At 38.0% G+C, this 25838-nt stretch overlaps 1 long non-coding RNA gene across 3 annotated transcripts; it reads right to left on the reverse strand.

Moving 5' to 3' along the window:
• Positions 1-21491: 21491 nt before the first annotated feature.
• On the reverse strand, positions 21492-25074 carry LOC114294879 (uncharacterized). 3 transcript variants are annotated; one of them, XR_014341861.1, is made up of 5 exons: positions 24973-25044; positions 23865-24023; positions 23588-23728; positions 23453-23505; positions 21492-21854 (listed from the first exon to the last, which is right to left on the reverse strand). It is a non-coding gene; the product is annotated as an uncharacterized LOC114294879 (long non-coding RNA). The 3 variants fall into 3 exon arrangements; XR_003640649.2 differs by lacking the exon at positions 23865-24023 and having other exon boundaries at positions 24973-25074; XR_014341860.1 differs by lacking the exon at positions 24973-25044 and having other exon boundaries at positions 23815-24023.
• Between the last annotated feature and the right edge of the window lie 764 nt (positions 25075-25838).

Consider the following 25838-nt stretch of genomic DNA (forward strand, 5'->3'; position numbering starts at 1 on the left):
CGTATTCTCAAAATAATAAAAACAAATATTCCTCCAATCATGTCTCATTACTTGTGAGTAGGGGTGTCGTTTTTGAGCTGGCACGAGCCAAAAAAGTCTAGCTAAGGCTGAGGCCCGAGCCTAAGAGCAATTCCAACCATATTCTTTACTTTTTATTAATTAAAATGTATAAAAAATATATTTTTTATTTTATTTAATTACTTTAATTATTGTGTTTTTTAACCATACTTTTTATTTTAACTAATCATTTAAACTAATTTAATTAATTTTTAAAATAAAAAATACTAATTATTAATATTTTACTAATATAAAATTACAATAATAATAAATTTACCTATACAAATATACAAAACTTGTATAATGAGGAGAAAAAAAATATAAAATACAAAATAAGTTATTTCATAATTCATCAAATAAAATTAAAAGAACATATAAAATTTTTACATTCATATATACGTATATAAAATATATAAAATCTCAAATCCAAGACATAAATATACAAAAATTCAAGATATATACATACATATTTGTTTGGAAAGCCTCAAGGGCTATTCAATTGTAGCCAGGCCCGGCCCTGAGATTTCTGAGACCCAAAGCCGATAATCAACTAATAAATTTCTGGGACTTTTCAAATTAGTTTTTTTCATTGAATGAATAAATAAATAAATAAATTGAAAGTAAAGAACAAAAGATTTGTGTCAAAATCACATAAAATATTTAGTATTACATTACAACAACTAATAAATATCGCTTGATCCTCGCTCTTCTTGCATTTTTAAAAGCAAATAAATCAATAATACTTGCATAATCAAATTTTTTTTGCAAAATCATTTTCAATAGATGACAATACTAATTATTTTAAATGGGTCTTTCAATTTTTTAATGGATCAATTTATTTTAAGTTAATTTCAGTCTTCCTTAATTTTTTTGGACTTAAGACATACTTAGTATATTAAACTAAACTATAATAGGAGATGCCTCTTTTTTGGGTCTATTTTCAATGGATAACAATGCTAATTTTTTTGAATGGATCTTTTAATTTTTTAATGGGTCCATTTATTTTAAGTTAGTTTAGACATTTTTTAATTTTTTTTGGACTTAAAATATACCTAATATATTAAACTAAACTATAATAAGAGGAGACCCCTTTTTTGAGTCTATTTTGAGGGCCCTAGGCCATGGCCTTGTGGGCCTATGCTCAAGGCCGGCCTTGATTGTAGCCACCAAAAAAGTAGGATGGTAAAGTAGTTAGCCCAATAACCAGTCCATTAGAGCTCAAAATTAGAGTTACATTGACTAAAATGCCTAACAAGTTTTTTTAACTATCCCTTTGAAAATACTTAAAATCTCAGGCCAAATTTGATGGGCTTTTTTTTTTATATATACAAAAAATAAATGATAAATATATTATGCCTCTGTTTGGCAAGATGGTTTTGAGGCTTTTTTGGCTATTTTAGCCACAAAAAACAAAATAGGCTATTTTAGCCATAACAAACAAAACATCACATCCAACCTATAATTACATTCTTCTCTCACAAAAAAAGTCAAAAAAGCCAAAAAGCCAAAAAGCCCTTCCCAAACCAAACTTTTTAGCCCAGGCTAAAATAGCCAAAAAAGCCAAAAAGCCAAAAAGCCAACCTACTTCCCAAACCAAGCCTATATATATAGATTATTTATGAGAGATAAAAAAGAAAAGAAAAAGAAAAAGAAAAAGAAAATTATATTAAAATATTTTAGTTAAAATTACTAAAGTATTTAGTTATGTTTCATGCATTGATATTTAATTGTGTATGCCTTATAGTTTTTAATAGATAGTTTGTTATGCTATTTCGAGGCAATAGAATCACCAAATTGACATGGACACGCATACTTGGGGATCCCTAGGAGTGTGCTTTTCACCTATAAGAGAAAGAAACTGTGGGTATGTTTTGTTGGTATTTGGGAGTTGAGTTTTGGAGAAATTTTTTTTTTAAATTGTTTAGTTTGAGTTTTTTTCAAAAAATTTCTAAAATTATTTTTTCTTTCTTACACATCAATCAATCATTTTTTCTCTTTCCTCTTTCATTCTCAATCATTTTTTCTCACACATATCTACTCAAATTCTCTCAAAATATCAAATCATCCCAAACTCCCAAAAAAATAACTCTCCCAAAATATACAACCAAATAAATCAAAAAAATTTATAAACTCTCTTCTCAATTTTTTTTTCAAAAACAACTCTCTAAAAAACAAACCAAACAAGCCTTGTGTTTTCCACATGCATAGAAGTGTCATCCTTCCTCTTTTGCCACTCAACACCTCCCCACCCTCCCTGCCATCATTCCATACATGGCTCCCTCCTAAGATTAACAAAATTACTTGATCGGATTGCATTTGATCTAATCTGATTTTAAGAAAAAAAGTTTGAGAAAATATTGATAAAGTAGAGTCAAGTATAAGGATTGGTGATCAAAATTATTAAGAATAAAATAAAATATAAAATTATATCACTAATATAATTAAGTTTAAATCAAGAATTTATGCCCAACCCCAAAAAAAGCCGTTGCCATCTTACTCCACCCATAGTGCTATATGAAATGTGTGAAGCACAAAAGTGGTGTACAATGTATTATGTATTATGTGTTCAAAAAAAAATGTATTATGTATACACACTCCATTGAGCATGATGAACTTTCCTTGTATCTATTCAATCAACATATCCAAAAAAAAACAAGAAGAAAAAGGCAAAAGGCCAAAAAAAAAAAAAAAAAAAGTGAATGATTAACCACTTCCCATCTTTGAAAAAGGTGTCTACTACCGTGAAAAACGGGGCTTTGACCGTATGAACTATCCCAAGTCCAAACCGACAAAAAACCAGAAAAGAAATGTATGGAACTACCATTTTGTTGTCGTATTCTTAAAATAATAATAATAAAATATTCCTCCAATCATGTCTCATTACTTATTTGTGAGCCCTTTGTTGTTATTTGTCATATATAAATATTTTATTAAATGTCTTCCATGAATGTAAAATTCACAATATTTATTAAATATCTTACGTGAGTATGAGATTCATATCATATGACCTGAGACCCATATAAAATATTTGATAAAATATTTAATAAAGCATTTGAGATGGCTAACATTTCTCTTTAAATAATATTTTTAGTTAACATAGAGACAACATATAATGATTAATCTCAAAGAAAATGAGGTGTGCTTTGCTCATTATTTATTAATATGACAAATGATTTTAGGGCAAATTATCAACCTCCATCAGGTTTATATTTGCATAATAAATTATTCCTTAAGGTTTATATTTGTATAATAAATTGTTCCCTCATTTGTTATGTAAATATAACCCTAAGAGGACAATTTATAATTTCTCAAACCTCATAGAAGAATTTGTATTTTAGTCAAATCTTGAGGGGAGCGATAGCAATTTGCCCATGATTTTATCAACAAAGTATCTTTAAAACACTTATTAAAGATGTATTAAATCATCTCAACCACCTTCACTATTATAGAAGATAAGAAAATCTACAAATGTGTCTTGCTGGAGACTTAGGCCAAGTTTGGGAAGTTCAAAATAATCCATCTTTTTATCTTTTTATCATCAAATCACCTCTCTATTTTTCTGCACATATTTTCATAAAAAAATAAAAAGTACACTAATTTAGGTCATTTCAAACAAATCCTAAAATACCATTTTCTCTAATTCTCTCTATTTCACTATTATAGAAGATAAGAAAATCTACAAATGTGCTTACTAGAGACTAAAGTACCATTTTCTCTAATTCTCTCTATTTTAATATTATAAACTTTTTAAATAGAATTTATTTATTTTTTTCAATTTTTTTCCCATAAAACTAAATGCATTTATTTTTAAATGAAATTTTGAAGTTTTTTTTGTTAAATTTTTTTAAATGCCCTTTATTTTTATAACAAATATAAAAAATTATATGCCCTTTTATTTTCTTAAGATTCATTTTCCTTTATTTATTTTTTATTTTTTAGATTTATTTTCCTTTTTTATTTTTAAATTCACTTTTCAATACTTTATTTATTTATTTTTAGATTCATTTTCTTTACACCATATAATTTAATTATGATTGAAAAATAGAGGACATTTAAAATTTAAAAAAAGATGAAATTTCATTAAAAATAAATGCATTTTGTTTTATGATAAAAAATATTTGACGAGTAAATAAATCATACGTGAAAAGCATATAATGTTGAAATAGAGAGACTTGGAGAAAATGGTATTTTTAGTCTCTAGAAAGACACATTTATAATTTTTTTGTTAACAAAATTCATTAACAAATTGCACTATCACTAATAAAATAGATCACATATATATATATTATTGCTAATGCTAATAAGTGTTTCAGAAACATTTCATAAGATGTATTTAATATTATATTAAGTTATCTTAAGTTTAGTAATTTTTTAATTTTAACTTGTTAACGTGTATTTAATTGCCTTGAGTTTAGAAATTTTTTTTTAAAAAATTTTTAACCTCTTAATTAAGGATAGAGTGTTGTTGCTATGCCACAAGGCACAACACCCCTGTTGTGAGGGTTTTTAAGGGTATTTTTTGAATCTATTTTGGTGATTCAAACTGTTTATATTGTAAGATTTGTTAAATATATCATCCATATAAAAAAAATCAAATTAATTGGACATCAGTAACCCCATGATCAAAAATTAATTATTTTTACAAAATTATTTAAATCATGTTAATCGTTTATTTAAAAAAAAAAACAAATATGCTATTATTATGGGACTATAAATATTTAATTTACTTAATTTTTTGAATGAATAATGAATAATTTACCTAACGAATTTTATAATATGGACAGTTTATACTATCGAAAGAGTACACGCCCATAATGGCCGCACAGCAACCTACTGTAGCATATGGCACAGTAAGAACCCCAACTCCGTTACTCAAAGGGTCTTGTTACATGTTAATAAAGCAATAAATGATTTTAATTTCCCCCGTAGGAACCCCAACTCCATTAATTAAAGGTTTTGCTACATGTTAATAAAGCAATAAATGATTTTAATTTCCTTCACTTGCCTAGGGAATATAAAGGTAGAAGGAAAATTAATTATGATATTTTTGAAAATTTAATTTTTTTTCATGTGGACAGAAGTACCCTTGTTTTTATAAGATAAAAATTCTTTAATTTTTAGAATTTTTATTTTTAATTTATTTTTAAAAAAATTCACCAATCTAAATTTTAATTTTTTTAGAAAAATAATATAAAATATCAAATTTGAAGGAATGTGAAGAGGGATACAAAATAAGGGAGGTGAATGGTGCGAAGCAAAAGGGTATTTTGATCACATTATAAATAAAAAAATAATTAATTAAGACAACTTTTAAAGGGTGAATTACACTAATAGTTCTTATATTTTGGGTTTTGTGTCATTTTGGTTACTGACTTTTCAATTGTGACACAATTGACCCTGAATTTTGAATCTTGCTCCAAATAAGGACAATTCAATATACAATTAGATTTTTCAAGGGCAAAATTATCAATTTAATAAAATATAAATTAATTTGACAAAAATAAATTTCAAAATATTATTTTTGAATTTTAAAAAATTATTCTACCTATTAAAGATAAAATTATATAAAATTGATAAATCTTTAGACATTTATTTATTATTTTACCAAATTAATTTTTATTATGTATTTGGATGATGATCATGTAAAATTAATTTTAAAAAATTAATCATGTAGTTTTTATTAATTTTTATCAATTTTACATAATGTTATTTTTGGTGGGTAGAAATAATTTTTAAAAATTTTAAAATATTTTTTTGACATTATTTTTGTCAAATTAGTTTATATTTTATCAAATTTACGATTTTACCCTTGAAATTAAGCAATGATATGTTAATTATCCTTATTTGGAACAAGATTCAAAATTCAGGGTCAAATGTGTCACAATTAAAAAGTCAGGGACTAAAGTGACACAAGCCCTAAACTATAGGGACTATTAGTGTAATTTGTCCACTTTTAAAGTTGTGTTATTTTCTATATAAATTGATATAAATGTATTTATTTAATGTCTTCTTAACATAAGCCCTGAAGGCTAAGGGTGTAATTTTGGCCCAACCCGACCCATCCGAGCTCGGGCTTTGCGGGCTCCCGCCAAAAAATCAGGCCGGCCCGATCCACGGGCCAAAAAACTAGCCCCAGGGCCAAGCCCAAGGCCAAGGGTATTCGGGCTATAGACGGGCCAGTGGGCCGGGCCTGGGCTCGGGCTTTGGGCGGACTTGGGCGAGCTTAAACAATTTTTGTTATTTTTTTAAATTTTTTCTATTAAAATTTTATTATTTTTCCATTAAAAATAAAACTGGGCCTCGGGTGGACCGGGCGAGCCGGGCTTTTGGGAGGGTCATGGGCTAAGCTGGGCTTCAAAACGATGGCCCAGGCCCAAGGCCTTGGGCCTAAACGGGCCTTAATGAGCCGGGCCCACCTCAGGCCGCAAGCGGGTTTCGGGCCGCTAACGGGTCGCGGGCCAAAATTACACCCCTAATGAAGGCATATGTTAACAAAAACTTTAATTGAATTAGGGGTTTTGTAACATGGTCCAACTTATCTCATGTTGAAATGAAGATTAGATCAGTCCAGTCTAACCCATGGGCCCATTTTTTGGTCCCGTTTCGATAATCCGAACCATTCAATATATAAAACTCATCGTTTACTATATCTCTGTAAAAAATTACGTTGATCGAATATCGATAGCTATTTGATCAGATTAGAATTCTGTGAACCGTTTATTTTTTTTAATACAAAATTGATTCGATCAAATTGCTATCAATATCAAATCAATGTGATTTTTTATAGGGATATAATACTCGACGAATTTTACACATTGAACGGTTCAGATTATGAAAACGGGGCCCAAAAATGAACTCATGGATTAGACTGGATGGGTCCAATTTTGATCTCAACCTGAGACAAGTTGGATCCTTGTTAACAAATGTCTGCACTTACTAACATAAACAACCTCCACTATTATAAAAAAATGGTGGTGATACACGGACTAATTGGTATATCAATTATTGCACCAACGTATGTTATGATATTATCATTTCAAAATTATAACTCCACCCATTATATAAATTATAAAAATTTTAAAATTTTAAAATTATATCACGTTATCTGTTAATACACTATCAATTAGTACATATAGCATTATTTTATAAAAAAACAATAAATATCCTCTTTGTTATTTTCTGTAGGGGACGAAAATACCCTTATTTTATTTCTTTAATAAAATACATTTTTAACAAATTAATAAATCTAAAACATTATTTTTATCTACTTTTCGTCATTCAACATCCACCAAATGCTTTATTAACGACCATATTTACACACACACATATATATATCACTATTGTAGAAATTAGATTAACCAATTTTTTTAATTAAAAGATATAAAAAAATTTGATATCAACACAAAAATTATTATAAAATCAAATACAAAACATAAATGAATGGATCAGTGTACGGGGAGCAAATATTCAGGCAAGCCCGTACTCCCTTCTTCCAAGCTCCGTTTCTATCCGATCACCTGCGTACACAAAGGCGGTGAGCTACCCGGCGGTGTGTGGCCGGAAAACGCCTCCGACGGTCAAGTTAGAACATACACCAGGGGATAGATAGAGAGAAGAGAGAGAATTGTGTTTAGTGTTTATCTCACCAAAAATGTCCTGTGTCAAGCATGGGGGCGCATACTTGCTTATATACCTTCTGCGCCCCAAATCTACTCCCAGTGATCTCTCGACACGTGGTTCTGCTATCCCATCTGTCAGCACAAATCTTTGTTGAGCATCACCTAACCCAATTGCCAGCCCACTCTACTGGGAGCTCGGCAGTCGGGCAACATTATCTCGGCTATCAATGGCCATACTCCACTTCAAGCCTAAGCGCACTTGACGGCGTAATGCTCCTCCAACCGGGTTCATTTCTAGCCGTGCTCGACTGCATTCTAACGAAGCCAAGATGGAGGTTGATCAACTTGGTCGTGCCGGGCTGAGGGCGCGTGTATTATAACCGAGCAATGCGCGAGCTGTGGAACCCTTACCTGATTGAACCTTAACCCGCCCGGTCTCCGTGCCAACGAAATCAGGTAGCTCGGTTCCACAAGGCCTTTGCCATTACCGAGCAAGATCACGGCCCAATCTCGGAACCAAATACCTCGGCCCAACCTTGTTCGGCCCAATCTGTCCGGCTAATTCCACATTCTCAAATTCAGATCATTAATCTCCCTCTCAATTGCCCCTTAATTCCGTCCGCTGAAGCGTGACTGGGATTACCTATTCCGACCGGGGTATCACCTCCTCGGTCCTCAATTTACTAATCGGCAACCGGGCTAGTCGACATGCATGAATTGAAACTTGCCTGGTCTGACCTTCCTGGCTCTTCGGCTTGCTCGGTCGACGCCTCACCTGACCATCCTGTCCCTTCAATTCTGACGCTGCCATCAATGGGACACGTGACGTTCTCCCATTGGTCCTCGAGCAGCTAACCAGCCGTTGCATGAAATTCGAATTTGGGCGGCAATTAGGGCTATATACGTGCCCCGTCTCTCTATGTGTCATTCTCACTGACCATCTTCCGTCTCAAGCGTCCCAGAGCTGCTGCCCTTCTTCTTTCGCTATTCTTGAGCTCGTGCTCGAAGGAAAAGTCACTGCCCTTCACTGGTAAGTCCTTCAACTCCTCTTTTGTTGCTATCTTCTTTAATATTTCAGACATTAGGGCACTAAAACATAGTTTCTAGGGCATTAGTCTTAAGAACCATTCCAAACCTCCCACTGTGAATGGTGTTCTTCATTTTTCTTGAAGAACACTGAAAATCTGGGGTGGACCGGGCTCCAGGTCTCCATTTGATCCAAAAGGCCAATCTGACCTAGCAAATAACCTGTTTGTCCCAACCTTAGTGGAAACCGGGGTAGGCAAAGGGCCCGGTCGATCGACCGGGCTAATATCTGGTCCGTTTGAACGACCGGGCTCCTTGGCTAACCTTCACAACCGAGGTGGTTTGGCACAATCAATGACCGAGCTAAAGTCAAGCTCGTTTTGCGCGACCGCGCTTCCTCTTACACTTGACAACCTTTTCCTGTAGAGTCCAAGGGGACCCCTGACCATTTCTGAGGCTCTCAAAGACCGAGCAGCCAACAATCACCAGTCAGTGCCGAACCTCCTCAGCCGAGCTAATTTAGCCGGTCGTTCATGGGGAAATTTCGATTTCTCGTAGATACTCCGGCTGCCCTAGCTGCGTTCAGGGAGGAGTACGGCATCCCAGCCGATGTCCACCTTGAGCTTGCAGAAATTGAGACAACGCCTTGGGACAGAGAGGAGTGCCCCTTCACTATGTTATCAATTGTCGAAGGAGGCATTCGTTTCCCACTCAACCCATTGATCACCGAGTTCCTGCGCAGCACCGGGCTTGCACTCACTCAAGTGTCCACCAACACCTACCGAATAATAAACGATATGCACGAACTTAACAACTAGCTAGGCACAAACTTAGGCTTAGCCGAGATATTGCGGCAGTACACTCTTGGACACACCGGCGATGGTCTCGCCTATTACCTTAAGATTAGGCCGGGCAAAGAAAAAATAGTGACCGGTACACCGGACAAGGACCTGCACGATGACGATTTCTTCTGGGTGACTGGTAATTATGAAACAGCCGAGGTACCGGGCTGGTTCATAAGCAAGAACTTCGGTTCCACATGTAAGCCGACCTGCTTCTGCTCGGTCAATTGTTCCTGTACATTATTCTGTACTTAACCATTTTTCTTGTTTCTCCTGCAGCTATTCAAGCCTTGCAAGCCAACTACCAGTACCCCAACGTTGAAGCCATCCGCACCGTGCTCCGTTACAACCACCGGGATTGCAACGCGTTGCTTGGCTACACGCCAACCTACAGATACTCGGCACCACGCCGGAGTAAAGTAACAGACTTTCTCCGCGCTCCATCACCTCCTCCAGATCCAATTTTGCGTGACGTCCCACTAATTCGGTTGACAGAAGCCGAGGAGATGGCAAAAAGAAGCCGCATCAAAAATTTTCTCATAGCTACCTCAGCCGAGATACCGAGCATCGCCACACGTTCCCCAGCTGCCGGCCAATCAAGCGGCCCCGTGGTCGCCCTGGCATCTCCAGCCGCCGGGCAAACCAGACAGGAAACCCGCTGGGCTGGCAAAAGGCCTCGCGCAGACCCATCTGCCGAGCTGGTTGCCGAGCTGACAACCGAGCAACCTGCCGACACGGTCGACCCCGTTCCAGCGTGGCGGCCGCAACTGAAACACCGGGGCACAGAGATCCCGGCAAATGCTTCGGTCAAGGGCGATAGTGAGCACTTGCTTGCCTTTGACCTCTCAAAGGCATTGCTGCTGCCGAGCGACGTGGTTGGCGGCGACCACGTTCCTGACACCCGGCTGGTGAAATCAGCCATGAAGTCTATGACCAGGGTAAGAATCTCAATCTTCTACTCCAATTTTCACAAGTGTTTGCACGGTTTCTTCTCTGATCGAATTCTGTTTTTGCAGGCCATCCAGAAGCAGCACTTGGTCATGGAACGCATCCACCGACTTCAGCAGAAGGCCGGTGATACCGCCAGCCAAGTCCAAAGCCTCCAGACCAAGCTAGGCCAAGCAAAATCGTCACTCCAAGTCGCCAGTGCTGACAACAACAAGTTGCTCGGCCAGCTTAGCGAAGCCGAGCAAAAGAGAGACGCGCTCCAGGACGAGCTGGACGAGCTCAGAAAGTCCAGGGAGAAAGAATGTGAAGACGCCAATAACGCCGGTTTCAAAGAGGCAGAAGACAGCTATAAAAAACAAGTCTTTGCCACCCAGGACATCTATTTCAAAGCTGGATGGAAGGCTGCCTGTCAACAGCTCGGTCAAGGTCCTGACCCCGACGTGTTTGCCTCTCCACCGGCTGTCTTCTTACCGACCTACCTCATACCATATGCCAACGACGTCTTCAGCGCGTTACAGGCTGAGGCCGAGGAAGGACTTGAGGGAGAAGTCGAGGCAGATGCTGAGGGAGAGGACCAAACCGAGCAGGAGCAGACCGGCCAGACTATGACCGGTGTCCAGGACCAGATAGCACCGATCAACTTGGAAGCTGATGAGGAATTCCCAGACCTTTCCCCCTTAGACTAGTTTTGCGTTTTCTCTCTTTTTTGTCTGCAAATGTAACCGGGCTAAGTTCCCCATCTCTTGTATTTACTTTTTATCAATGAAAAGCTCCGATTTCATCAATTGTCTGCACGGTTTTTTTTCTAACTCTACCTTCAGCAAAACATCTCGGTTTAAATTACAAAGTTGAACAAATCACCAACTTCATCAACCGGAATAACCATCGTGGTTGGAAATCCCAAGCTGAACAAGTCATCAACTTTTCCAACTGGAATAAGTCATCTCGGCTGGGATCTTCCAAGTTGCACAAGTCTTCAACTCTTCCAGCCGGAGTAAATCATCTCGGTTGGGAATCCTAAGTTGAACAAGTCATCAACTCTTCCAACCGGAGTAAATCATCTCGGTTGGGAATCCTAAGTTGAGCAAGTCATCAACTCTTCCAATCGGAGTAAATCATCTCGGTTGAGAATCTTAAGTTGAGCAAGTCATCAACTCTTCCAACCGGAGTAAATCATCTCGGTTGGGAATCCTAAGTTGAACAAGTCATCAACTCTTCCAACCGGAGTAAATCATCTCGGTTGGGAATCCTAAGTTGAGCAAGTCATCAACTCTTCCAACCGGAGTAAATCATCTCGGTTGGGAATCCTAAGTTGAACAAGTCATCAACTCTTCCAACCGGAGTAAATCATCTCGGTTGAGAATCCTAAGTTGAACAAGTCATCAAATCTTTTAACCGGAGTAAATCATCTCGGTTGGGAATCCTAAGTTGAACAAGTCATCCACTCTTCCAACCGGAATAAATCATCTCGGTTGGGTATTTAAAAAGCAAAGAACAAAATGCTAAAGGCAAAGAAGACACTTCTATATATTGACAAAAAGAATTACATTCTGAAGTGTAAGCCAAAAAATTCCTTTGCACAAAAAGAAGGCTAAAGCTAGAAATAATACAGTTTGAGGTTGGCCGCATTCCACGGCTGGGGTATTGTTCTACTATCCAGATCCTCCAAGTGGTATGCCCCCTTGCCCGCCAGACCGGTTATCGTGTAGGGTCCTTTCCAATTTACCCCTAGCTTGCCTTCTCCTGGCACCAGGGTATTGTCCATGACCTTCCTCAAGACCCAATCACCAACTTTGAATGGTCTGGGGTGCACCGTCTTGTTGTATTTCCTTGAAAGTTCTTGTTGATAGGCCGCCACGTGGATGAGAGCCTTTTCCCGTCGCTTTTCCACTAGATCCAGTTCCAGGGCGATGGCCTCAGCGTTCAGCTCGGGCACAAAACTTTCGCTTCTGAGTGTGGGCATGCCAACTTCCAAAGGTATGACCGCCTCCATGCCATAAGCCAAAGTAAATGGAGTTTCCCCGGTAGACCGTCGAGGGGTTGTTCGGTATGCCCAAAGGACGGTGGGGAGTTCCTCAGCCCACTTTCCCTTTGCTTTCTCCAGCCGCTTCTTCAAACCATCAAGTATGGTCTTGTTTGATGCCTCGGCTTGACCATTGGACTGCGGGTAAGCCGGAGTAGAGTTGTAGAATTCAATCTTTAAATCCTCACAAAATCCTCTGAAGAGGCGATCATCAAACTGGGTGCCGTTATCAGAGATCAATGTTTTGGAGACGCCAAACCACGCGACCAAATTCTGCCAGACAAAGCGCTTCACGTTTTTCTCCTTGATCGTTACCAAAGGCTCCGCTTCAATCCATTTGGTGAAGTAGTCTGTGGCGGCGATGAAGAACTTCCGGTTGCCTGGTGCGGTGGGGAACGGCCCTACTATATCTAGCCCCCACATCGCAAAGGGCCAAGGGCTGGTGAGAGGAAGAAGTTCCCTGGCCCGCTGGTGGATCTGGTGGGCAAACTTCTGGCACTTTTCACACTTGCGAACATATTTCTGTGCGTCGGCTTGCATGCATGGCCACCAGTAGCCTTGTGAAATAGCTCGGTAGGCCAAGGACCTGCCCCCTATGTGACTGCCACAGATGCCTTCGTGAATTTCGTACAAGAAAGTCTCTACGCTGCTTGGGTGCACACATTTTAGGTAGGGACCGGTGAAAGAATTTTTGTATAAAGCGCCGGATGGAGAGAGCCAAAACCGCTCTGACTTCACCCGCACTTTATGTGCTTCCTTTTTGTCGGTTGGGAGAGTCCGCTCTCTAAGAAATAGGATGATAGAGTCCATCCAACAGGGACCTAGCTCGGTGCATAGTACTTCTGTCTGCCCGACTTCCTCAATGCTGGGTCTCGGAAGGAATTCAATCAAAAGAGGGTTGGGAGATGCGCTATCGACCATGGAAGCAAGGCCTGTTAACTCATCTGCTCGGCCATTTTCTTCTCGGCCAATCTGTTGGACCCTGATCGCTTGAAATTGCCTGATTTGGTCCCTAACCAGGGCTTGGTGCTTCGCTATTCTATCATCCTTCGCTTCGTAAACCCCAGAGACTTGGTTAACCACAAGCTGAGAGTCATTGTATACAATTAGCTCGGATGCTTACATCTGAATCGCGCTATTGAGCCCGGCCAAAAGCGCCTCATACTCGGCCTCATTGTTGGATGCTGGGAAGCTAAGGGTAATAGAGTGTTCGATAGTCAGACCATCCGGCGAGATAAGAATGATACCTAGCCCGGCGCCGTGACGGTTTGACGCTCCATCAACGAAAAGTTTTCACATCTCCCCGACAAAGAGCTTCCAACATTCTGGAGGGTCGTGAGAGTTTTGAAGGTCGATGAGATCACGGTTGTTCGGCTGTTCGACTGCATGTTCTGTGCAAACTGGTTCCACTTCAGCCCTCCTCGGTGATTCGGCACCGGACTCAGCAAGTTGATCTTTAATGCCTAAGTCTGTAGGTGAATCTCCAGGTTGCGGTATTATGCCGTCCGCAGGCTCTGTGCTGAATGCCTTCATTTCTTCCCCCCTTTGTGATGCGGTACCGGACAGAGCAGGTTGGTCAGTGATACCCAATTCCGTCATCGCATCACCAGGCGGTAGATTTGTACAGACTGAGGGTGTTCTGGAAGGGCGTGCAAATTCCGCGTCGCCGACTCCACCAAGTTGTTGTGTTTCGGTTGTGCTTGGGTTCGCCTCATCATCTGCCTCGGCAATGTCGACCGGGCACACCGGATGAGTTTCAGGTGAGAATTCCGCAACGAAATCGGCCAAGGTCTGGGCTTTTATCGCAGTGCGCGGCTGGAACATAACATCAAATTGACCTAATTCGACCGCCCACTTGCGAATTCGGCCAGAGAAGTCTGCCCGTTCAAACAAGGCCTTAAGGGGAAACTCCGTCAGTACGATGATGGTATGAACGTGGAAATAGTGCGCCAACTTCCTTGAAGCCATCATCAGTGCCAACGCAAGCTTTTCCAACGGCAAGTATCTCGACTCTGCCGGCAGCAAGGTTTTACTGACGTAGAAGATTGGGAGGTGCTTAATTTCTTCAGCTCGGACTAGCACCGCATTGACTGCATGTTGTGAGACGGCAAGGTAAAGATAGAGTTCCTCGCCTGGCTTCGGTGTAACCAATATTGGCAGAGAAGACAGATATTCCTTGAGCTCGGCCAAAGCCCGGTTACACTCTTCATCCCACGAGAACTTTGATTTCAATGCCTGAAAGAAAGGGCGGCAACGATTTGATGACCGGCTTATAAATCGATTAAGCGCGGCGGCCATTTCGGCCAGATGCTGCACGTCTTTAGCCGAGTTGGGCTGTTTCAACTCCTGCACGGCTCTAATCTGAGAGGGGTCTGCTTCTATGCCTCGGTTCGTGACTAGGAATCTCAAAAAATTTTCGGACCCCACACCAAAGGCACACTTAACACCGGTCCCCGCGGTTCGTGATTATGCCGTGAATGACATTAACAACTCCTTGTGGGGGTGCATCATGGTCATCCGGTCCCCGTGGATCAACCGGAGCTTGATTCGCCTTAACACCTCCATCGATGTAAAGGTCCAGGTGTCTGGCTGCGACTAACTCTTCCAAGTGTTGCCTCAAAGGCAAACAATCCTTTGTCCGGTGGCCGCCCTCCCGGTGAAACGTGCAGTGGTACTGCGGATTAAAGCCCTTCTGACCGTCGCCCAACTTAGCAAGAAATCGGACGTACTCATCGTCACAGATTTCACTAAGTATGCGATAGATCAGAATTTTGAAGACCTTGGCAATGCCCGTCCTGGCCTTCAATCTTCTGTTTGCGTCGGCCACATCATCCCGGGGGTAGTCATCCTGGTCATTCCGACGTCCCCTACCCCGATTTTTGCGATTTGAGCCACGGTCCGATTCTTCAGCGCGGTCACTTGATCGGCTGGACTCTTGTCCAACTACGTGCACGTTGCCAGCTGACCTCTTGTCTGTTGCCATCGGAGTCGCCTTCGCGGTAGATGTTGACGCATCATCCTCTACTCGGATGTGCTCATTGATGCGCTGCATTAGCTGGCCCATGAACGTCGGCTGGTGCATGGTAAGTGAGTCCCGTAGTCTATGTCCGACTGGGAGGCCCCGCTTGTACTGAGTGATTGAAAGGTTGACCGGGCAATCCAAGATCTCGTTGAAAATCTCCCAATATCTGGAGTTGTATGCCTTCAATGTATCGTTCGGCTCCATCTTGACACTCAGCAGGTGATCAACTCCTTTAGGTGTTTTAGTGTTGGTTTTGAAGCGCGTTACAAAGGCTTCGGCCAACTGATGCCACCTCTCAATACTCCCATCCGGCAGCCGCTCGAACCATTTCAAGCATAACTCACCCAAACTTGACGGAAAGATGAGACACATAAGAGCATCATTCCGCCTATGTCCGGCCATGACCTGTCGGAAGTGGCTTACATGCATGTAAGGATCGGTTTTTCCGTCGTAAAGCGTGAACTTTGGCTAGTGGAAGCCTGCCGAAAGCAGTGTTGTTTCTATTTCCAGGGAGAAAGGGGTGGCGCTCAACCTTGCCAAGTCGGAATCCACAAGGAGTGGCGCCGCTAGGCAGGGTGGAGGCATTCCGACCTCCTCCCTGGCGTGAACCCCGTAGGATAACCGCTGGAAAGCCGGTATCCTCTGTGCCTCCCGCCGGTGAGCCCGTTCCGCCAAGACTGCTTGCAAATCTTCTGATCGAGCAGAATAGGTGTACCTTGACGTCGTCGCCGGACGTGAGGGCTGGTAAGTGCTATCTTGCGCGCTGGACTTCTCTGCGCGCACATCGGAATCACCAACCTTGTAACTTCTGGTAATAGAGATGGACGGTGTATGCCGCTGACTCTGACTACCTGAACGGTGGGGTTGGGTGCGCTCACTGTGGTCTCCTACTCCAGCTACACCCTTCCCTTTGACATGCAGCTTTAGCTCCTCCATCTCCGCCGCCATTCGCCGGATGACGGCGTCCTGGTCCTTCAGCTTATTTTCCAGACGTCTGGCGTGTGAGTCTCTTCTCCGCCGGTGACCGTCTGGACTCCGTGAATGACCATGACTTCTTCTACGCTTATCCCGCGCGTCTCCCGACTGTCCTCCTGGAAATGTCTCCAAGTCCCCCATCGGAGTAATGGTGGGGTGTCCCTCTCTCCGTTTGCCTGACTCCGGAGTGGCTCCATCGATGGCGGACAGTGGAATCTCTTCGTTGTTCGCCATAGAAAGCGATCGGATGAGCTTGGAAGACAAGGTTTTATCTACAAAGTTTCCCACACATGACGTCAATTGTACGGGGAGCAAATATTCAGGCAAGCCCGTACTCCCTTCTTCCAAGCTCCGCTTCTATCTGATCACCTGCGTACACACAGGCGGTGAGCTACCCGGCGGTGTGTGGCCGGAAAACCCCTCCAACAGTCAAGTTAGAACACACACCAGGGGATAGATAGAGAGAAAGGAGAGAATTGTGTTTAGTGTTTATCTCACCAAAAATGTCTGTGTCAAGCATGGGGGCGCAGACTTGCTTATATACCTTCTGCGCCCCAAATCTACTCCCAGTGATCTCTCGATACGTGGTTCTGCTATCCTATCTGTCAGCACAAATCTTTGCTGAGCATCACCTAACCCAATTGTCAGCCCACTCTACTGGGAGCTCGGCAGCCGGGCAACATTATCTCGGCTATCAATGGCCATACTCCACTTCAAGCCCAAGCGCACTTGACTGCGTAATGCTCCTCCAACCGGGCTCATTTCTAGCCATGCTCGACTGCATTCCAACGAAGCCGAGATGGAGGTTGATCAACTTGGTCGTGCCGTTGCTCGAGCTGTGGAACCCTTACCTGACTGAACCTTAACCTGCTCGGTCTCCGTGCCAACGAAATCAGGTAGCTCGGTTCCACAAGGCCTTTGCCATTACCGAGCAAGATCATGGCCCAATCTCAGAGCCAAATACCTCGGCCCAACCTCGTTCGGCCCAATCTGTCCGGCTAATTCCACCTTCCCAAATTCAGATCATTAATCCCCCTCTCAATCAGATTTTATATGATTTGTTAGTGGGTTCACTTTTAAAATTTTTTATCTGTTTGTATATATTATGTATCTACTTTTGTGCCTGAATTTTATATTCATAAACTTATCAATATAAAAATTACTAATGACAATCCTTTGAATTGTTAATAATATTTAAAGAAAAATTCTATTGTCCTAGGTTTTTTTTTTTTTTTTTTTTTACAGCCATGGCACTTTTGTAAATAAAATATATTTTGATGGATTTTAAATTTTAAAATGATAGGTTTATAAATTTAGGGGTTTTTTTTTAAGGTCCATCATATTAAGGTTGTATAGCATAAAGGACATTCAATATTTTTATAATATCTAAGGTCCCTCAACAATATTTTCATAATGTCTAAGGTCCCTCAACCTTGATCCAGAGAAATTTCAGTCCAGAGAAAATTGGTCCAGAGAAATTTCAGTCCATAGAAAATTAGTCCAGAGAAATTTCAGACCAAATTTCTTTGGAAAGTCTAATTATTCTTAGAATTTCTCTGGCCCAATTCTTCCTAGAATTGCTCAATATTCTAATGCATTGGTTGATCCAATTCTTCTCAGAATTTTTCTGGCCTAATCCTTCCTAGAATTTCTCTGATGCATTAACTGACTGTCCTGACCATATGCAATCACATGCTCTTATGGACATTATGTAGTACTTTGTTCTCTTTACTATATCACTAAGAAAATTTCTAGATCTGCTGCTACTTTTAGCATGCAAAATGCCCATGATTTTGTTTGGTATTGATTAGTACTCTTTCTCTCTTATAGTTTTTTCCCCTTGTCTTAAGTTTATGTCTCAATCCTTTGCACATTGTCAATTTCTCTGACTTTATGTATTATGTAAGCCAACAATACAATCTTTATTAACAAAATCATAAATTTCTCTGGTCCAAAACCAGAGAAATTCTCTTCAAACCAGACAGATTAGAGAAATTCTCTCTATTTGCAGAGTTGTATTCTTATGAACAAACCTTGGTTATTGTACATTGATCCAGGAAATTTTTCTGACTTCACAAATTTCTCTGGCTCTATTCACAAAGAATTTCTATGACTTTGTGTAATATATTTGTCCAGATAAAATTGATCCAGAGAAAATTGGTCTAGAGAAAATTCCTCAATATTTTCATTCTTATGCTTTCATCATCAAAATAAATATGTTCATTATTCAATTTCTGCCTACAGTGAAAGAGTTTTTCATTAACCAGTAGACATAAATGCCTACTGCTATATTCCCCAAACCTACTGTGATGACTCCCATCGTACATAAAAGGTCTACATAAATATATGTATGTATATGTGTGGGTTTTTATGCTAGTGAATTGAAAGAGAGGAAAGAGGCATGGTTTTGGATGTGTATATATATAACTGGTTTGGTTGGTCTGAATTTTCTCTAGGTTGTTGGACTTTTTTTGGTCTGAACTGAATTTTCTCTGAGTTGGGTTGGTCCAGAGAAATTCTCTGGTTTGGTTGGTCTGAATTTTCTCTGGGTTGGTCCAGAGAAATTCTTTGGTTAATTTCTCTGAATTTTTATTCCACCAAAATCAATGCAGTATAATAACAGTGTATATAAAATAAATAATCCTTACAGTAGTCACTCATCTTGATGCTAAAAAAACTGAACTTCATAATCAATTTATATTTATTTTTGTTTGTCTTCTTCCTTTATTGTGGTTTTATATCTTCCATATTAACCAATATAGTTATGACAACAGGATAAGAGTGATGCTTTCATAAGGATAACAAATAGCATTTATGAGAAAGAGGAGAATGCTCCCTACCGAAGAGTGACAATTCTATTAATTTGAAAATGTTGAAGAACAGATTAATCCTCTTCTTGGGAAGGAAAAGCATAGTTGGTAGTGAAATCTGGTTCAAAATGATGGGGAGTTGTTGCAGGTTTTGAGGGAAAAGAGGATCCCAAACCCAAGGGGAGTTTGGGTCGCTTGGATGGAGGCTTGTAGCGTGGCGGCATTTCAAGAGGTGGTGAGTGCTGTTTGGCCGCCACAGACGGCGTCGCTGGGGACACCAACTGGGCATTTTGCAGTCTATGAAACTCCAACATTATTGATTAGAACTCCAACATCCAGACCATCAATGGTTTCACGAATCCGATTAACCCCTTTGTTCAAATCTCCAGAGAAATCAACAACCACAGTCTTGATCTGGGTTTTCCCGAATTTGGCTCCGATCGACTCCGAAACCTCCTTGAGTTTCTCGGGGTTTCGACCAACGAGAATCAAATTCAGACCTTTATGTTCCTGACTTGGTTATCCTCTCTGGCTATGAGAGTGCAGGTGTAATATAAGGGTACGAGGGTGAGGACCTTAGACTACAAAAGAACATATCGTGGACCTAATCCATTATTAAAAGTTGGATAGGGACCTTAGACCGATTTTTTCATAAATTTAACGCATCATTTAATATATATATATATATTTTGTTTGTATATTATATTCAAAATCTCAATTTTTTTAAATTACTACTCCTAAAAAAGATGATTTGTGGTGACATTAGCTGTTGTTAGAGACAAAAAACAAAACTTTTCCAATTCATTAATTTGTGAAAGAATAATATAAAGCGATAAAAAGCATACCGCGAAAAATGAAAGGATAAAAAAAAGTAGTAAATAAAAACATAAAATAGAGGAACTTGTATAAAATTTTAGAAAAAATGGTGAGAAGGGTATTTTAGTCCCTTTCAGAAAAAAATAATTCTTTAATAAAACATATTTATTGTTTTCACAACTTTTTATAACAGTGAAAGTTATTCATGTTATTAAATGCATTCTTAACCCATGTCCTAAAGGAACTTGTTAATTATAAAATTGAATTTTATTTTTGTAAATAACGTTTAGGGATTTTTTTTTTTTAAATTTCAATCATACTTAAATTTGATGGTGTAAGAAAAATAAATCTAAAAATTATAACAAATATAAAAAAAAAATCCATAATATTAATTAGCAAAGGAATTTTATTTTAATTTTTTTTAAATTTGTAAATGCCTTTTGTTTTCAATTATAATTAAACTGTATGGGGTAAGAAAAATGTTATTAAAAATTTAAAAATAAAAGGCATTTTAAAAAAAGCCGTGAAATGTTTCATTTAAAATTAAAGGGCATTCACTTTTATAAAAAAAAAAATGTTAAAATAGAGACAATTAAAGAAAAGGTTAATTTGATCTCCAACAATATGACATTTATAACCTATTCAATTTTCTATGAGTGGGGTTGGTTAAGGTGAGCGAATGCATCCTTAGCAAGTGATACTTGTTAACAAAATCCTTATTACTTTTACATTTTTAACTAATTATTTAAAATTTAACAAGTTTCAAGGCACATTAAATAAAGAAAAAATTATCTATAAATCCCATATGAGAAAATATTGATTCATTTAGTTTTAAGAGTTTTCTTATGAACCAATTAATCGTTTTAATTTCAAAAAGTTGTGTTTATTTGATTTTGTGAATGTCTTTTTGTGATTCATTTTTGTACACTACAACAAAAAATGGTTTTTACGGCGCCAAATGCACACCGTGGATACAATTCTATGACGCGCAAGATAACGTCATATTATAACCAATTATGAAAAGTCATTCACTTTTAACGACATGTCGTAGCATGCTGTAAAAAATATTTAACAACGGATCTTGTGCGTCATGTTTGACTTTTCTACAACTACTTTTGCACGCCGTTAATTAAGGGGGACAAACCATGACGTTCATTGCTAGTCGTTGAATATTTAATACAATGACCTATTTTGCCTGCCGTAGATAGCCTAAGTTTCACAACATTTTTTGCATGCCGTAGAATATGTATATTTAAAATAAAAAAAATAGCAGGTTTTATTTCATCTATAAAATACACGAAAACATTACAAACAAGTTTTACAAACATTTATATATATATATATATATATATAAATATCAATCAACCACAAAAATATTATTTCAAACATAAAAAACAAAACTATCCGTAAGTTCTAAATATCCAAAAATTATCTATACATTCCAAATCATCTAAAAATTATGTTTCTAAATATCAAAAACTATCGAGTTCAAAGCCATCCAAAATGTTTTAAATCATTCAAAAAAAACTATTATTAAGTTCTAAACCATGTAAAATTTACTCAAATATCTTCTTTTTAGTGCGCCATCATGAGTTGATCAATTGCATCAACACTCCGGCTTGTGCCTTCCATATCTTTGTAGTAGGAAATTCTTGACACTCGGCTTGTGCCCTCTACTAATTTGGTTTCAGGAATTGATGCATCCATTGTTTCCATCTAATAAAACATAAAATTGATGCGAATCATTGAAAAATAGTGTAAACTATGTCATTAGAAACAGTACCAAGCAACAATATGAAAGAGTGGTGAAGGAAATTGCAAATTATTTAACCAAAAAAATACACACTAAACATTCTAGTCAATTGCAATAGAAGTAAAAAGCCTTTGGAAACAATGATAAACTACGACATCGTTATCGCAAAGGAGTCATTATAATGGCACCAAACATTCAAAATTGATAGCTCTACCATGCCACAAAGGGTTCATTAAAAAAAAAAAAAAAAAAAAAAAAACCATTACCTCATTTATGTATTAATATTAATATGGAACCCAAAAGACTGATTAAATGAGGGAAAATGCTAGAGGTCCCAAATTTTCTATCAAATAAATGACTAAATATCTCACATGGGTGTGGAGCCCACAAAATTGCGGAGCCCACAAAATTGCGGACCCCACATCCATGTGAGACATTTGGTCATTTGTTTGATAGAAAATTTGGTGTCCTTAGCATTACCCTTAAATGAGAGTTAACAATTCTACTTTGTGGAACCCAAAAACTGGTTCCTGGGTATATTACAATTCTATTTCACCAAACACCAAATATTTTAATTGCTAACAATTTCCATAGACAAAAGATGGGACATTGTCAGACAACTAGCACAACTGCCTTTATGACAATCTGTACCAGTACATAAAACAATATTTTTCCTTTGGTTTGGGCATTCCTCTTTGAAAACTTTTGCCTTATCAAGCAAACCAAATTTTGAATCTTCAAACAAAATAACAAGTACCAAATAAAAAAGTCAACATTCATTTAGAAAAATTATGAGAAGACAACCTTGATCTTTTCAATCACACAAAATACCAAACACATAAAGGGCACCATGTCCCAGGAATTGTAACTCTTCCAACACCAAAAGCATCACCTATTCACACCAACATAAGGGAAAACATAGAACAGTTTAGAAGAGATTGAAAAACTACACCCAAATACCATATAATACATCCCCCAAAAAAAAAATCTACAGAGAAGAAACATATAAGAAGGTCAATAACCAAAGTAATAATGGTTATGGAACTAAGTATTATATTATTTTGAAGGTCAATAACCAAAGTTCAAATTGCTCTATACTTTGGAAAACATGAACTGAAAGCAACTCAAAAATTAAAAAGCATCAACAAAATGCATAAATTTTTTTAGAAGTTAAGGAGACTCAAATTTGAGTCTCTTTATTGGAAGAATGTGACCTAAACCGTTGGGGTGTCGCCTAGGGAACACTGCCATAGTTCATACATGAGCCCATGAAAGTGTTTAGGGTAATCAAGAAGATTAGGGAAATCAAGAAGATTAGTGAGACTGGATCTTGTCATGGCCCACCTAGATGATGTAATGGGAGTAAGGTATATCTTGGTACAAATTTGAAATTATGAAATAGATTACTTAAATATGTCATATCACTAGAAAATGATTACAGCAAGAGTGGTGACATCAACTAGACATACTGGATTTTTGGAACAGATAACAAGTAAAACACAATCCAAAGAACAAGATGAAAATATATGGATGAGCTGAGGTAAAGGTTCAAAATTAAAACCTTTCAAGTAGTCACATATCAGGACATCCCTTGGCAGCTGCATAACTCTGGTTCTGCATGTTTCAGCAAAACACATTCCAGGCTTAGAGGAGGCTTGAAATCCAAGAATGTAGAACCTAATTACATTAAACATACCAGTAGCTCATCATAAGCTCTCCTATTTGTTGTTAGTTTAATGTTGAGAATGAACACTTGCCTACAGCAAGAGTAAGTGGCAAACCCCAACATCATCATTAGAGATTTGGAAGCAAGGTGTACAAACTTCCTACTTCATCCCTGGAAAATGTAGGCGAAGCATCAACGTCCTTAAAATTACTACTTTAGGAAACTTTAGGAAAAAAAAAACTCTAGAGGATCCTTACTCCAAATTTTCATATTGTTGGTGCTTTCCGAAACCCCAAAATTTTCATACTTTCACAGTATTTTGCAGCAGAATAAAGTTGAGGCCTTAAATTCTTGAGTTCATGAAAGAGTCATGACATAAGGATCAAACTGGCATTAAGTCATTGACACAACAATTTGCAGTCAAACATGGAGCAGTACTGATCAACAAATTATTTGGAAGAAACAACTGCACAAAATATATGACAAGAATGAGCATAGCACAACTATCAAGCATAAAAATAGATTAACTACAACTTTCGAAAATAGCTGATCAAATAAAAAAGTTTCAGCTATTCAGTTATCGGAATCCGCAAATGTAAAGGAATTAACAAGTTTGTATAGTTTTTTAAACTTAAAGGATCCCTAGACAAGCATCTTGATTAAACAACATAACATAGCAAATAAAATTTATTAAAAGGTTTAGAATAAGAGAGAAGTGATAATTATATATAAAGTATTAAAATATAACATTGGCTTTTTTTTTTTTTGGAATTTTTCAAAAAAAAAATTACTTTTTTTAAAATTTGTGACAGGCTAAAAATAAATAAATAAATAAATAAAAAACTAAAATTGATGTAAATTTTTAAAAAATATTGGAAAAGGAGATGGCTAATTAAATGCATATCTGACAACTATAAACTCATCTACTTGTATGCATAAAATAAAGGACTTTTCTTAAGCGTGCCTTGCATATGGTATGCAAGAATCCAGTCCACCAAAAACAGATTCTTGATTTTCAAGATTGAACTCAAAAAAAATTTCATGTGTTTATTATTTAATTTTTTCAAATTCCAATCTGAATTTTTTTGTGGGTATTTTTCCAGATCAATTCTACTAATTAACATGCTCCATTGGTTTCACGCAATCAGCCAATTAAATTATTACCCAAATTAACAATCAATTTAAACTTTCATTCTCTCGTGTTAAATCTTCAATCCAACCACAAACCCAGAAAATTCCGATTCCAACAAATCTCAGACCCAAAATTCCCAATTCACAAACATTTGTTCACCGAAATTGTACAATAATCAGCAAAGAAACACAAATTGAGGCCCTAATTGCACAATAATTAATCCAAATTCAAAACTTAAACGTAACTCAAAGTCGAAGAGAGAGTAAGAAAGAGGAAGACTCACTCAGCTAGGTCGCCGAGTTGATGCAAGACGCCAACGAGACCGGCCATGGGTACTTGTTACTTTTGCAATTCCTGAGGGCATGTATGTAATTTTGGTAAAAATTCATCAGAAAATAGAGAAAACAACAGAAACCCATGAAAAAAAAATTAAAAATTAAAAATTAAAAATTAAAAATTGAGGGAAATGGGTAGTAGTTACTTTTATAATTCTGAAGGCTGACGACTCGAAGTTTCACGACTCAAATCTGTCCCTATAGGTTTAGCGTTGTAATCGGCCAGTAATTCTTAGATTACCAAAAGGCTCTGTACAGAATAACATAGAATTAAGGGGCCAACGGAAGCAAATATACAAAATATAACGTCCAATGAGTTGCGTTAACATACATGGGACATAAATTTTCAAACTTTATATATACATGCACGTGACGTCATAATTATAGTAGTCTCACATCACATTCATTACAAATATAATTAGAAGGGTACTTAGCCCAATGTATTGGTAAGCAGAAAATTTGTTCATATTCTAAAAAGAAAACAAAGTCTTAACGTTCACAAAACATGACCACTCGACTCTTTCCGGAACCTCCTCGGGAGGCACAAAGGGTGGCCAACAAAACAGAAGTCCAGGCGATCAACTCTGAGTATGGTCACGCGCCTGGTCACCTACATACATAAATAATAGAGTGAGTGAAAACCCAGTGAATAATAACAGAGTAAAGAGTTTTATGGATGATGTCCAAAACAATTTTCAAATCTCATAGCAAATCAGAATTATATTCATGCTTGTATCAGAAACAGAGTCATATTCTTATTCACATTCAAATCATGCGAGTACATTCATTAGTATTAGCATATCTCTTTTGTAAC

This window comes from Camellia sinensis, chromosome 10 (assembly GCF_055761805.1).
Source record: "Camellia sinensis isolate YWXY chromosome 10, ASM5576180v1, whole genome shotgun sequence".
Lineage (NCBI taxonomy): Eukaryota > Viridiplantae > Streptophyta > Magnoliopsida > Ericales > Theaceae > Camellia > Camellia sinensis.